Raw genomic sequence first — 12239 nt, forward strand, 5'->3', positions numbered from 1 at the left:
TTGCTGATGTTGCCTTGAGTCGACAGCTTTGCTAGCACAGGCAAACATCAAGCAAGCGCAACACCACAAGACATAGCAAGCCAGATAATAAGTTGTTACTTTGTCTAACAGCAAGAAGGCCAGCTCGGCGTTTGTCCTGCATCCTTTCAGCTCTTTTAGCTCACGACAATGAGAAAAAGCCAATCTGATATTGTCTCTTGTCCGTTCTCTTCCTCGCCTTTTGCTTCTTCTTATAGCTTGCTTGCTGACGACATTGTGCTGGTGCCGTGATAAATGTCCTGCCCAGATGTCCAGTAGCAGGCACAGTAAGCCCAGAATGGTAATGATAGATGCCACTCACCCTATTACAAGTCAGTGTACCATCAAAATAATTTTGAATGTGTTGTTTTGATAAAACAAATGACTACATGACGTTGCTTTAAACACAGCAGTTGACTTAAAACTTTCACATGCACAAGGGTAATACTAAACTTGCAATAACATTTTTTCTTGTTAACTTGGGGCCGTTAAGACAAGCTGTGAACACAACTCAACACTGACATATTATCACCTTTTAAGTTTACATGGCGAACTCTACTAAACAGTTGCCTGACTCTTTACTGACTAAATGCTCCACTATGTTTTCCGCTAACTGTGTCTGTCTGCCGTTTGGTGCTGAGCAGGTTGTGTTCAGTGGGTTTATCAGCGCTTTTTCACTGAAAACAGCTGCCTGCTGCTGCTGGAAGATACTGTAGTCTAATGAGAGCTGTACCAAAACAGTAAAGTAGCAGGCTGTGTGGGTTAATCAGGACAGATCTCTTTCACACTGACACAAACCAAAGTAAAATTTTGACCGATAATGGCAGCAGATGAAAAATTGAGGCATTGCCAAAGTTAGTAGGACTCATCCTTTGGGGCCCATGCATGTCTGTACAAAATTTAATGGGAATCAAACAGTTGTAGAGATATTTCAGCCTGGACCAGGTGGACTGCACCTGCCGACTGACATTGCCATCGCTTGAGCCGGGTGCATGTAGAAAGAAAACATCAAAACATCGACGGTCATTGCAGGTGTTCTAGGTTTTCCCAAGCAAAATTAGGTACATTTTATTTGCAATACATAAAAGTAGAAATCTGTCAGGCATTATTGTGGAATAAAAGTGGATCTGATTGATTGCCTCATTAAACACCTTTGTATGTATAATGCCACCAAAAAAAAAAGTTACATTTCTGTACTTTCTGTTGTTTGTAGCCACTACCTGCATTAGCCTGCTAAATCAGGGCCAAAATATCTGATTCGGATCAGATTTCCAAAGCTGTTTTAATTTGTTGTTTGTAATTTGTTTGGGTTGGCGGTACATTTGGACAATTCCTGCAAGCTGCTGTCTGTGAAATGATTTGGTGGGACTGTTCCGAATTAGTGCAGAAAGACTTTTCTAATTATACTTGCCACCATGAGCATCTCTCAGAGTCTGCTAACACCGTTACATAATTCAGCGCTAATTCAACAATAACAAAAACCCATATCAGAGTCCAAGGGACAAAATCTATTTATATGGGGCTTTGTGGCCTAACTCTCTAAAGTAAAGAGCAAGAACGTGGCCTCAACCAGCATGTTGACATTTTGTTTTAGCACATAAAATAGCAGGCAGCCCTTGTGGACTTAGTGTGTCTCCCCTAAGTTGTCCAGTCTCCCAGCAGCCATGTCAACAGGCGTTACTCTCGGGGAATGAGCACAATTGTGCCTGATCTCTCAGCATGCGTAGCCCGCCTCCTGCGCTGGCTCCCGATGTGTGTCACCCCTATCAGTGAACGGGAGGAGAGGGTGAAATATTCACGTGTCATGTAGTATATTCATTAAAAGGGGCAAAGGATAGTAGCAGATGAGTCTCACATATGCTGCCCACAGGCTCAGTTGCCAGCTTTGACAGGCTGTGGGGGCTGACGGGGGAACAGACACTCTGGCTTTGCTATTTTTAATCTGCCCCAGAAATTAAGTGGGTAAGTTTTGACTAAGCATGGAGAAAGAGATTGGAGGTGCTACAATTTTACTATGTTGAAATGTGTCCCCCTCATATGTAAACACTGCAGCTTGATTATGGTGAACTACGGGGATAAGGTAATAATCTGCCACATCTATTTTACCATCTATACTGACGACTTATATAGAGTAGCACAGCAGTGAAACTCTCTGCCCACAGGGACAAGTTATATATGCTGTAACGTGTATATGTATATAGTTGGCTTATGAACACAATATTTTTCTATCTTGTCACACAGGATACAAATTTTAATCAAGCTTATACTTGTTTATTAAGTAAAAGTTTAACATCTTGTGTGTTGCATAGGACACAAACATGTTTTATATTTGACGACATGTCACATGTCAGGTTTTAGAAAAGAACAAAATATGAGATTTTACATAGTGTTAGTATTATCTTATATTAAATCTGTATAAAAAAGTGTGTGCATTAACATTTACAGTGTTTTTGTACAAACCTTGGAGTATCTCATTTATTTTGTATTATACAGCTGTTGGTTTCCAACATGGGTGTTAGATAAATTGCAAGATGATTAGCCTGGAAGAAATGAGAAATAAACAAAATTATAATTATTTCGTAGTGGTTAGCACTATAGTCTCACAGCAAGAAGGTCCTGGATTTAAACCGTCCCAGGCGTTTCTGTGGGGGTTCTCTCCGGGTGCAGCTTTCTACCACTGTCCAAACACATGCAGGTTAATGGCTGACTCTAAATTGCTCGTGGGTGTACCTCGCCTCCCATCTAATGGATAGATAAATACTTTAACTTCTCTCTAACATTTGGATTTTTTCCTTGTGTAATATTGTAGTTTTACCATTTCAAACCTCTAAAAATGATTAAAATGAAAACAGTATGAGAGAAAATCACTGTGGCATATGATGTAATCACAATGTAAAGACATGCAACCCATGATGAGGGGTTGTAACCACATGTTGGCATACCACTTGTATACATTATACACATTGAGTGGAGTTTTATAATAAATTAAAGATTTTTACATTCATTGTTTCTCACCAAGATGCTTTGTATGTATCCTTGTTCATTTGGAATGAACACCAAATGTGTTCTTTCCTTTGAAAAAACACATTTTAAAAATATTTTCTATATTGTTTACATCCATCTTTATGAGCCAGCCTTCACGCCACCAACTGTCGATTAGTGCAATAGAATGAAACCAGTAACAGGAATGTGAATTGCTTTACCTGCATGAGAGCGTGTGTGCATGATACAGACAAAATTGGTACCCACTTGTAACAACATTGGCTCCATAGCAGTGTTACTATGGTTATGAAAAACTATACACAAACAATAGAAACAAGCTTTTCTTTGCTGTGTACAACAGGAAGGGAGTTTTTGTGCAGGTAGGGGTAGAAGAAAAGAACTGGCACAAGCAGTGTTGGAGAAAGACAGCAGTGCCACATACAGCAAGACACACTTCAGACGATTAATCGTTTTCAAATCGAAATTGCATTTGAAAGAACGCGATTAGCTAATCGTGAGGACGGGAATTAAAATGTAGGTTAATTATACAGCGCATCTGACCCGTTTTAAACAGTTATGCAGTTAGATTCATTCCGTTGTTGTGAGGCAGATCTGCTCGCCAATCACAAGTGTCGTGTGTCTCCTTTTACGGCCCTACTCACCAATCAGAACAGGCAAAGGTCATGTACATTTTACAACAACAAACGAAACTGGAAGAAAACATGGGACAATGGTTGTGCCACGTGGTGGTGATGGCGCATAGATAAGATGCTTGCCTTTGGTGTGGGAGACCTGGGTTTGGTTCCCACTGTAAGACATCCACCATTGTGTCCCTGAGCAAGACACTTAACCCCTCGTTGCTCCAGAGGCGTGTGACCTCTGACATGTATAGCAATTGTAAGTTGTTTTGGATAAAAGCGTCAGCTGAATGTTTTGTCGGGCGACAATTCAAACTTAAGTGTTTCAGCAGCGGAGAGTTTAGCCGAGACGTAGTTAATGTGTTTTTAATTTGTCATTTTGTGTGCTATGGACAACAGCTCTCTGCAGTCTAACGTTACATGTCCACATGGAGCACTTCAGAAGAGCGTTTTGCCTGTTTGATTTTGCTGACTTGTTCTTGACTTGAAAATTTATATCATGTAGCATGCTCATATTTACCACAAGTGTGACACTTCAAACCAAAGCATGAAGACTTGTAGAAAAAGAAAAGAGGTTACTGTTTAAGTTTGTAACTTCCTGTGGGCACTGACCCAAACAAAATTTATTTAAGCAAATATGACACACTGACAGAGTGTCATTTGCATTAAAAGCTCTTCTCTTGTAGCCCCAGTAAGAGACGTCAGCTGTAACATGGTTTGTATATTTTCATAATAATTTGTATTATATAATAACATACATCAACATAAAAGTGGTTATTCATTTAACCGCAGTGGCAAGAAATATTTAAAATTACCTACGCCTTATCAAGGTCACCCTTGAATAATTTGAAGCACAGAGCGATGTAAATCAGATTTGTAAGGGACTGTGGGTACATGTGCACCCAGCAGTTATAACCTCAAATGTAATTGGACCGTGAATTTAGCCTTGTTCCCTACTTTCCAATCAAATGGAAGCTATAAATACCCCAGTAAACATGTCAATTATGTGTTAATCCGATTTATGCGGTGTGTCCTGAAATATCAACTTCCTCCCACGGCCACCACCAGCGGCCTATCACAGCACGGGACCCTGCTATTAGTCTATTCCACTTCCTGCGGTAATGGGCCTGTAGCTAATTAACATGCAGAGAAGTTAACTGCGAAGTGTCAAAGCGACAGCCAAAACAGTTGTTTCCCCTCATTTTATTTTCTGGAGGCAGCTTTCCCTAATTAGGTTCTGTCATACTCCTGGAAGGTAAATGCATGCTTTTTAAGGTTGTCAGCATCAAAGGAACTGTACATGAGGTCACCCGCCCCTGTACACTTCAAAGTGCACACAGTAGATATCTCCCTGCTTACGTTTTATTGATTTCACAGCCATGTATGATGTGTTTTACTCTAACAGTGGAGTATCTGAGTGTTGACTCATTGCCTTGTATTTTCACACATGTTCACAATGCAGACTGCCAAGAATCAGCGCCCTCCTACATGACGAGTATGGGATGAGTCTGTCCATTGTTTTGCATTGCATCTGTGATACTGATCTGTAAGTGTGTGTTTGTGTGTGGTAGAAATACACACATGTGTTCTAATACTGCTGCCTCTGTATTCACTTAATATGTTTAGTATATCTAAGTAGTTGCACTTAAAATCATTGCCTGTTTTGAGGGAAGACCATAAGACCATATGCACATCAATGTTACTGTCACAGTTCTGGCCCCCCCCCGATATTTCCATTAAAATGTGACTGTTTCATTAACTGGGAACAGAAACATATCTCTTGCTTTGCTGCAGTCAGGAAATGAGAAGTGGAAAGCATCTTGCAAACCATATTTTCAGACATACCTATAATGAGCTTCCAGAAATTACAACTCCCACTTGATGAAACTGCCTGGCTCAAAAAAATGGTACACATATTGCTATATTATATATACACACACACACACAAAACGCATGTTACTAAAAATACTGTGTACTAAAACCTACATTAGATACACAACCTATGTAAATATCTAACACATGGGTGGACCTAAAGACAAAGTCAACTCAGTCAATCTCAGCCATTATTTTAAGATGAGAGAGATGTTTATGTCAAGACTATTCTCCTTTTTGAGTAATCTTACAAATCTAAATAGTGTTTCCTGACTTAAAGGGGCACTCAAGCATTTAAGTATGGCACTCACAAGAGACAGATTTTTTTTTAAAAACTGGTCAAAATGGAAGCAATCGTGTAGATATTTCTGAATTTTCATTCCCTAATTTGGGTCAAAAACACTGGATCCTACAATTTACATAATGCAACTCTAACATTTTTGGTTAGAACCCTGCAGCATCAGGGTTATTTTTTTCAAAGCTCAGAAAGCTTCCTCCAGAGCCACAGAGGATATTATACAACAGTTTTCACAGTCTGAGTAGTACTCCTTGTGATGGGTGAGCTGAACTTCATGTGTAAAATTGGTGTCGTGCCCTTTTAAACCTTTTGTAAAAGTACCAGGTGCCAGTACCCGGGCAGGTGAGCTACTTGTTGTTTACTGAACTACTTTGCCTTTTCTCTGTCTTCTGAGAGCAGTGAAAGACAACAGCAGTTTGGTGAGACTGAGCATAATGGACTGCCTTCTGCACGCGGTACACTGCTTATGAAATGACAGTAAATTGACCTGATAAAGAACATTATTCCATGTGATTTAATTTTGTCAGTAATTTTCTGCTAGACCACGATTTAAAATGCAATACCATTTATCATGCTGAGAGACGTAAAGAAGCAGGCGTTTTTATGCAGGCGATAACAATGAACAAAACAGTACTTGGTATTAAACCCGCTGTGTGTAGAATTGTGATTGTTGGGTCAGACTAATTTAAAATTCCACATTTTACATCACAGTGCTTTGGAGATTCACTTAACTTGATGGTTAGTTTACTAAATTTAGAGTATAATGTAGTCAGTTTAAAGCTGCAGTAGACAACTTCACAAAGAAGGGTAATGGGAATTATTTGAACTTCAATACCCAAAACTCCTCACAGTAAAGCAACTTTCACCTCCTCTTGCATAATATGCTTACTGAAATGCAAAACAAATTTTCACAGATCACTCTCTGCAGGCTTCAGTACACAGTATATCGTGCACTGATCCACATTATATAAACCCTTTTTGTCACTCAGCTACTCAGGTCACTAATTTCTATATGGCTCAGCAGTATAGAAATATGCTGAGTGATCTAATGAAAATCTTTAACTGCCACTAATTGTAGAAAAATTGTACAATTGTACTGTGTGAGCGTGTGTGTGTCTAAAGGCAGCCTGAGACTTGAGGGAAGTCGTGAAGTGTGGGTGAGGTGGGAACTGAATCGCACAGACTGCCTATGTCAGTTTGTTAAGGCTCAGGCGGTTCAGCAGGGTGCCAAGTGAGGACTGACAGCAGCTGGTCTGTGAGTGAGACTCAGGAACACTCAGGTGTTCCTGTGCTGTCTAAGCCACTTACATCAGCAGTCAATCTGCACCTGCCTCTTGTCACTACACATTGTTGCTGATCTGCAGGGACGAGCCAGTGCAAGGATTTCTCATCCTGACTCCTTGTTGGACTGCTCTCAAATCTCAGCTCTGTTTGCTCCTGTCAACTCCCACAGTGCACTGCCCCCTGGTCACTCAGGTTTGCTGTCAGTGAGGAGGGGCAAGAACAAGACAAGATGAAGGTCTTTCTCAAAGGACTTTCTCTCCATCTAATTTCCTATTATGTGCTGGCCAGTAAAAACAGAGCTTGAAGAAACTATCTCGTACCTCTTGTACCAAATATCATGGCAATCCGTGCAAAAGTTGCAGAGGAAGACAAAAGTGTCAACCCTATGGTGGTGCAAAAGGAAAAGTCAGGGGAATGTCTGTACAAAAATGTCACGGCAGTCCATCCAGTTGTTGTACAGACGTTGCCATCCCTAAAGCCATCCCAGAAGCCACCACAGCTGAAATGATGCAAAATATCCAACACCCAAAACTGAAATAAAGTAATAAAATAAAAAAAAATTGTGCTGTTTAAAGTGTCTCTTCCTAACCAGATATTTCTCCCCAGTCTGATTTCCTTAACACTATGTGGTTCTTCTCCATGCTTAGATGCTGACGATGACGACACACACATGGCCTTGTGACATTCATATACCATTTATGACCTTTGCGTGGGCAGTGGTGCTTTGCAGAGGCAACTCATGCAGTCCAAGTGACCTTCAGGACACAAGCTTCAAAAGGACAGCATTGGTTCCAGCTTCCATCTTGAGATTTCAATGCTCACTGACAAGACGCTGGTCCTCCTGGCTTCAGCCTTCATGTGGCATCACACACACACACACACACACACACACACACACACACACACACACACACACACACACACACACCAGCTGGTCTATAATTATTGATTTGAAAGCAGGGAGGAGAAGATCCAATCATAGTAATGGACAGGATTTACGGTTTTAGAATAGTTTTGTTTGTCTGAAAAAAAAATAAAAAAAATAAATAAAATAAAAATCATAACATTGTCAACCTGCAGTAGGTTTTTTTTTTGTAAAATGACTTAGAGGCACACAGCCATGACCAAAAATAACTGACCGCCTCCTCATTTAAAGTGCATCACCCAACCTGCAAGGTGACAGCCGTTTTTTAACAGAGGGCTTAGTCGTTCTTAAAATCAATAGAGCTGTAGTCTATTATTAGCAATACAGATTGAATGGTTCTTTTCCACAGTGAAGCCTTTTGTCTCTGCAGTTTTATCTACAGTATATATATAAATCATAATCCGTTACAGTAATCCAGACACATTTTTTTTATTTTATTTGATACCACAGCAGCACATAAACACATTTATTGTCCTGAAGCAAGACAAGCAAATTATATTACTCTGAATGCAGAAAGATCCGCACTAAACACATCATATACTTCAACTGTACTTGTTATTTTCCATATACCAGATAGTAACTTATTACAGAGGTACATTTAAGTGCACAGACCCACTATTGCATATTGCTACATTTTATTCGACTATACACAAACCTTGAACACAAATAAGACACATGTGAGGAGGACCGTAAATGCACCATGCTTTCAAATGCACTAAAAGAAAACCGTATTTGCTAATGAATCACATACTCCGTCTGGGCCGACCACTTGTAGTCTATTCATTCAGTGAGGCGCCACTTCCTTTTCATTGTCCCAAACCTGGTCAATGTGAGATGGAATTGTCCACATCTATTACAGATGATATCATCAGAAGTGAGGGGTAGCTGGCTCGGTCAGCGGTGGCGACTCTTATTCCGGTCAAGGTTATTGGGCATACTAGGAAGGTCAGAAAGCCTGGGTGAGCCGCGCACTGTGTGCTTTGCAGAAAGGATTTATTTAGGTGGGAGTTGTTTCCATTTGTGACCGTCTGCATCCAAGAGGCGATGGCAGGAGAGTAGATTTAGTAGTTCAGATTTCTTCTGCTGATAGCCAAGCTTGTATTACTCACCCACCCCCAAAGACAGCTGAATTGTGCCTAATGCACATTAGATAGACATCAGTACTCTAAACCTGGGGATGGATACCGAGCGCCTGTGTTAAACGTGGCCCCAGGGCTAAATTATTTTTAAAAAGTGTTATTGATAAGCTCCAATGCACTTGCTCGACTAATTGTTACAAACAAGCTAAAACAAAAGCTGTCTGTAGTGTTGTGTTCTGTGTAACTTTGGTTGCCATGTATTTTAAAATTTTGCAGATTCTTGTAAACTTAGCTTCTTGCTGGGACAAAATCAGCCCTTGACCATTCAACGTACACTAGAAGTACCACAAAAAAAAAGGTCGGGACTGATTCACCCAGCTCAGATGACATTTCAATCTCCAATGCCTGTTTAGCCCAAGTGATAAACTGCTGATTGCTCCTGTCCCTCCTCTACATCTGACCTACTGTGAGGTCCTGCTTTTACTTGTAGTCGGATACTGTTAGAAAATGTGCAGTGCTTAAGTATTTTAAACTGTTGCAAGCCTGCCTTAAACAGGAAATGCTTAATACTTTCCTTGAACTTATAAAACAGGGACTTGTATACAGACACAGACAGAAAAAGGCCTACGGGTAAGAGACATGGTGCGCCTTAAATAACAATTGTTTCCTAGAGCTGTGTGACATGGATGCACCTAGAAAATGGTTATCAACCACTCTTTATGACATGAAACTATTGGTTTACCCAACTGCTTAAAAACAGACTGATGAGAAGATCTCAGTGAATTCTATACTCATTGTAGTGCATGTATTGACTCCTTGCAAGTAAACTTTCATTGAAGAAAACTCCAGTGACTGTCATTCTTTCATAATGATTCTAACAGATACTATTAGTGTAATATAGATTCTGAAAGCCTCTGCTGGACTTGCAGACGAAGCACTATATTTGCCTGTCCAAGTGAAATCAAGAAAAGGACTCCAGATAATGAGATGCGTCCCAATTCAGTAATCGCAATTGTCCAAGGACTGCTACAGTAAAGCTGATGCTACACATCCAGCTGTGTCACGGGACTATAGAGCATCTGGAGCTGTTTCAGATGAGTGTGTTTGTAACAAATTACACCCAAGAATAAATAGATGAACACAGAAATAAACTCTAAATTAACTACTTTCAGTTTCAATGATCTCATGTTTCGGCAGCCGACAGTACTACTGCATGCTGTTAGATTTTAAAATGATTAGGGAAATATGTCTGTTTTACATATTTACAATCTGTAATAAGTGATAAGAGAGTTCCTGGTAAGTTTGGAAGCCACTCAGTCACAGCAGACGTCAGTTGGGGAACTCGCTTACTGATTGCTTGTGCCAAAAAAAAGGTGAGAACCTCAAAAGAACAAAAAATAAATAAATAAAAAACCCCACCCCACTACAATTTCAAAGTGAGATGCAAATTCACTTTTTACATGAAAGGTGACTTTGCTTGTTGTTATCTTGAAGTAAAATAATCCAGATAAAGCCAGTCCACGGTGCTCCACTCTTCCTGATGATAAGATTCACCCTAAATGACAATTGCTGTCATGGTTTGCAAATATCATTCCATTATATTCTGTTACGCCACTACTAAACAGTGTAGGAATCTTAACCTTTTGCATACATAGTTCCCCAATGCAGCAGTGCATTGATCCACAAATATAGCCAAAGCAAACAGTTGACATGAAGCCAAGTCAGTCCCATGAATTGCAGTTGCTCAGTACAATGCAAGTGTTCAACATGCTGAAGACCAGACAAAAAGCAAGTTATGATTCCTGCACCATTTACTTGCAACATGCATATGAAAACATTTTGAATCCAACCTATACAGAGCCAACACAACAAAAAAGAAAAAGTGTCACAATTACTTGTGGACTGGACTGCACAGTAAGAATAAATGCATGATGTAAGTTGACTATATGATTCAAAATGAGACACAATGTGCATCAGTGCATTCATGGTGTTGTTCTTTGTTTTCAACTCTCCACAGAGACACTTGACTACAGGTCAGAAATAAAAGCAGCAGCAACTCAGTAAGAGACCCTCATCTTATGATGGAATGACACAATAGAGCTGAAATGTTTGGGTTACATCATGAAGAGAATAAGCCCCTGTTTTCAGCAAGACATAGGTATTCTGTATTCTCTATGACTTGCATTGTAAAGAAGACCTTCGTTGCATTTGTCACGGTTTGTCAAGCAGGGTATAGAGGAGTTCAAGCATTGAATAGAAATGCAGACTCTAAGGCTGAGCTGGTGCAGTTCAGATGACTTAAAATGCCAAAATCAACATACAAGAGAGGCTTAGAGGTAGTTAGGCATGCACAGGCAAAACCAGATAATATTCCAGAGGGTAAACAAATCCAATGGGGGCAGGCAGAAAATCTGGAGTTCAACAATGGCAGGCAAAAGTCTAAGAAACACTGGGAGACACTTGGAAAGGGCTGGAATGCTCGACTGGCCACAAAGAAACACACATACTAAATACGCTTGTGATGGAAGTATAACTAGATACAGGTAACAACTAATCAGGGCGGGGCAGAAAATCTGGGGTGAAACCACACAAAAGCAGGAAGTACAGTAACCCAAGACACATGAGGAAGGACTCTTACAAAATAAAACATGGAATAACTAAACTAAAACCATGACAGTATTGTGATGACTGGAGAGTTTGGATGTTGCTTCAAATTTAGATTATTTAGTGTTATTGACTCACATGTCCTGTGAGCCACCCATGCTGCCAGTTCACTTTAGTGCATTCAAGTGAGGCAAATCTACAGTCCTTGTACACCGGAGTTACATGGAGTAGCACTAAAAGTGGCATTTTCTGCTTCTTGTGTTGTCATTGCAGACAATACCAACAACATATTTAACAACCACTTAATTTAAACTGTGCCTGTTTAACACAGAAAGCAAAATAACTTCACAATCATCTCACTAAACTGTTAAGAGTGAGTTCCTCCATTCAAGCTGCTACAGTATTGCTGTACTGAGGTTAAATCAGCATTGCATCCTATCAGTGTGCAAATGCACTGCACATCTCTTACAGCAATTCAATCATTTGTTTTCACCCCCCGTCCACTCATGTTCTGGGAAGGTTCCAGACTGCCATGTGTA

Source organism: Micropterus salmoides, unplaced genomic scaffold, assembly GCF_014851395.1.
Source record: "Micropterus salmoides isolate LMB-PRFRI ecotype aquatic unplaced genomic scaffold, ASM1485139v1 Ms_hic_scaffold_7, whole genome shotgun sequence".
Lineage (NCBI taxonomy): Eukaryota > Metazoa > Chordata > Actinopteri > Centrarchiformes > Centrarchidae > Micropterus > Micropterus salmoides.